Source organism: Notothenia coriiceps, unplaced genomic scaffold (assembly GCF_000735185.1).
Source record: "Notothenia coriiceps isolate Sejong01 unplaced genomic scaffold, NC01 NC01_scaffold00016055, whole genome shotgun sequence".
Lineage (NCBI taxonomy): Eukaryota > Metazoa > Chordata > Actinopteri > Perciformes > Nototheniidae > Notothenia > Notothenia coriiceps.
The window spans coordinates 1-3,908 of record NW_011348756.1 but is presented as its reverse complement, the minus strand read 5'-3'; the positions used below and the strand labels follow the sequence as shown (position 1 = coordinate 3,908).

The 3,908-nt window shown below is 36.5% G+C and overlaps 1 long non-coding RNA gene across 1 annotated transcript; it reads left to right on the top strand.

Annotated features, from left to right (window-relative positions):
• The first annotated feature begins 826 nt into the window (after nucleotides 1-826).
• LOC104949384 (uncharacterized) lies at nucleotides 827-2,527 on the top strand. The gene is made up of 3 exons (XR_798797.1): nucleotides 827-1,046; nucleotides 1,163-1,221; nucleotides 2,453-2,527. It is a non-coding gene; the product is annotated as an uncharacterized lncRNA (long non-coding RNA).
• The last annotated feature ends 1,381 nt before the right edge of the window (nucleotides 2,528-3,908 follow it).

Genomic DNA, 3,908 nt, shown 5'->3' with positions numbered 1-3,908 from the left:
AAATATTTTGAAAGGTCGAAAGTTTCCCATCATGTGCTGAAAAGGCTGAATATGTTGATATTTGAATTGTTTCTGTAGCTGAAGGTATGCTGAAGTTATTGAGAGCCAACAGCAAACAGCATTCACACTAATTATCTGCAACAATGATGCTTAAATCTGTTATAATCTTTTCCTGGATTCATGGCGACTAGGAAGTAGATGTGATTATTAAGACGTTTTGTAATGTAAATTTGCCTCTCTGGAACAATAACGTTTAAATCTTCCGCATACAATCCAGGACAAGTGTTTCAAAGATGTCAGATTTGAGGTGAAAGGGACGGCCTTACATGGTTTATTTTATTATTTGCAGACACTACAGTTTCTTGAAAAAGTCGAGGGGACCATTTTTCAGCAGGGGGACTATTTGTCTCACTTTAGGTTCTCCGACAAAAACTAATTAGATTAGATCAGAATATGATGTAAATGTAAAGTAATGTAAATGCAGTATGAGATAATGTCGATATGTGCTGCTGTTTTCAGCCATTACAAGTCAAAGGAAACAACACCTTTTCACAACAACAATCTGATTGTCCTGAGACCCACTTGACTTCAGTGAATGTTGGTCGTGGTTGATTTTTTACGGACATTAAACTGCAAAATATATGGTAGGATACACACCTAGAATAAACCATACTATAGTTGACAATGCAGCCTCGTACATTTGAATGTTTTAGCACATGTAACACATCTGAGTTACGGACAAAACTATCTAAAGTCTGTTCCCCTTTGTTTGAGGAACTGAATATGAAACTTCGCGAATCAAACTAATATTAGATTATTGAGCGGCCGAGAAAAAATGGTTCTGCTTTGTCTCATCACCACACTTACATGAAGTCTTAAGTGTTCGGGGGGGTACAGGTGCCCGGTGGGCCCGGATAAATATAAGCTGCACTCACAGTTCCACTGTACAGACCTCAGGAGGGACATTCAGATAAACACCTGAAAATATCTGACGATGGCCTTGCTCAAGATCGCTCTGCTTCTCGCCGTTTGTCTTGAAGGCTGTGGTGAGACTATACTTTATTTTACTAAGATTATCCTAACAAAGTCAATCGTCAAAAAATGAGAGATAATAAGATATGTAACAATGAGGAAGATTAATTAAGAATATTTCCCCCTGCAGCTTTGGCTTCAGCTTTGCAAGTTGATGGTGTGCAAAGTTTTCCTGACGACCAGAGAGCAGTAAGTACATCATTTAAAAAACTTCTTGCAACAAAAATATAATTTGGAATTAAAACACACTTGATTATGATGTTGAGGATTACAGTATGTTTGCATTGCATATCCTACTGATTAAGAACTCTGAACCCTCAGATATAGTTTATGCAAATACAAATTGTATTGTGTGGTTAAATTGTATGGTGTAATGCATTTAACAACCTTTTGCAGTGAATGAAGAAGTGTTCATATTATTGACATAAGTAAAAGTAATAAAAAATCAACAAAGTGATAATAGCAGAGTGAAAAACACTCAAGAGAATAAATGTCCTTAAAGTATTGAAGCAAAAGTATGTGTTGCCCCTAGGGCAGATATAGTAGTAAATAGGACATTAATAGTCGGTTAATACTGACGCATCAATACATAATCGTATAAGGTGGCAAATGTTGAGCTTATTATACCAGTATTAAAAACAGTTAGGTAGTTCAACCATGGCAGATTTTTGGCAGAGTGGCAGAGTGATTATCATTCTTTAAAACAGGCCACAACTAGACACTGTCGAGTCACATGTAAACGTTTTGATTTAAAAACTATACATTGTACTTCACTGACCTTAAAAAATATAAACAAAATCTTAAAAAGTAAAGTACTAATATGTATATCCACCAAATTAATGCTATTGAGTAAAAGGTTAATTATTTCTCTGAGTTGTAGTGGAATACAATTATTGAGGGTACAATAAAAAAGAAAAGTGTAAAGGAAAGTGCAAGTGCATCAACAATTGTACTTACATAAACATTAGTTACTTTTCAGCAATGCTATTTTGGAGGAGCTATGGTAGTGCTTCAGGAGGACAATATGATACTTCAAGGCCATTCCATTTTTAGCAAAAAACGTAGAATTAATGGAAATGTTCAGATGAATTAAAAGCAATTAGACAAATGTAAAAAGACGTGGTTGACTTCTTACTAAGAGAACTGAGATTTGCATTTCTTCAAAATCAGGAAGTCTCTTCATGGCTGAAGCTCCACAACTTTCACATGGTTTTATACTGTTTCGATTTTGAACATAGCGGAACTGATACACTAGTTATTTCCTTGTAATACAAAAAACCTTAAAAATAACAAGAAGTGCCTTTCACAAATGTATCTCATGCTCACATCAACTTAGAATAAGGAACCTGGAGTGTGTAAGTGTTCAAATCTATTTCAGATGTTTATATATTTTCATGAGGTGCCTTTACTTTATACTCAGACTGGGGATGTCTGCCAGGACTGCACTAAAATAATTGAACTCCTTGCTGACATGATCTCCAACGCAGACCTCCAGGTGAGTACACAAGTCAACTAAGCAGTACAAGTGTTCAAGAGGATTTAATTATATAATTGATGCTAGTTTTGTCCATATTCAAGTCACGATTACACACAGAGCATCTCAAATGCTACATTTCACCCAATAATAAAACTTTTACTTCCACGTGTTCTTTCATCAGTTGAAAATCATTCTTGACATTCAGAGATGCAAATCATTTGAGATCAGGCATGCATTACAGTGATATTCAAGCATGCACAAAGTAAAGGTTCTCTTTTCTTTTTTTATGCAAAACCATTTCTCTTTTTTCTATTTCTGCAAAAAGTTGAAATGAAATTTCACAGGTTTCTCTCGTTTCTCATCTGACCCCAAAGATCCTCTTTCCTCTGAGCTCGTTCTGGTCTTTGGAGATAAAACTGTAATTGTGAATAAAGAGTTCAGTTCAGTAATTATAAATACCCAGAAACATTTTGTTTAGCAATATTGAAAATAATGCATAGTGCTTTATAAGGCAAAGTAAAGATGGAGCAACAGGAAGTGTACAAAATAGAACCTGTTACTTTGAGTGTCACATTGAAAAATTACATTTATGAGTCAAAAAACAATGTGAGACCTGTGGGGGAAACTTCTGAAGCAATTGGAAACAGGACTCAGAGAGACACGAGGAGAGCTGGAGCTTTGGTGGCAAACACTGGTGGTTTATTTGGAGTTACGGCCGGAGAATTCACAAGACAGGTGGTGTGTCACGAGTTGACACAGCGGTTGCCAAACCAATTCTGAAGAACTCTTCTGCAGCTCGAGGTTTTAACTAGTCGGAGTGTAATAAACAACATTCTTTATCAGTGAGTCTAAACAATTATGGACCCTGAATCTAACTAGAGCATCCATTGAAAAGAATGTGCGTCAGGGAACCTACGTCCCTGAACAGTAAACTACCTCATGGCGGCTTGTGCTCTGTCATAGACTGGCAACAACAATGCGCCCAAGCTGCTACTCGTTAAGAGAGATAGCAGCAATACCCAAGGCCGTAGACCTATGCCATGAGAAAGGAGACAGTGAGAAGAGAAAATGATTAACTGTGTCGAAGGTTGAATACCTAAGCAAATTATTCCCGAACAAGACCTTGCTGTAAACCAGGGGTGTCAAACTCAAATACACAGTGGGCTAAAATAAAAAAATCGGTACTAGTCGAGGGCCGGACTGGTTCAATGTTTTTTGCAAAACTTATTGGAATGAACTTATTGCACATATTAAACCTGGAACTAACAAAGCTTAAATGATTGCCTATAAAAACTACATTAAACATTAAATAATCAGTTGCATTCATTTCTTATGGCTCTATCTGCAGCTTTTCCAGAGTCATTTCTTATGATTACATTTTCCCACAGGCCAACAACAG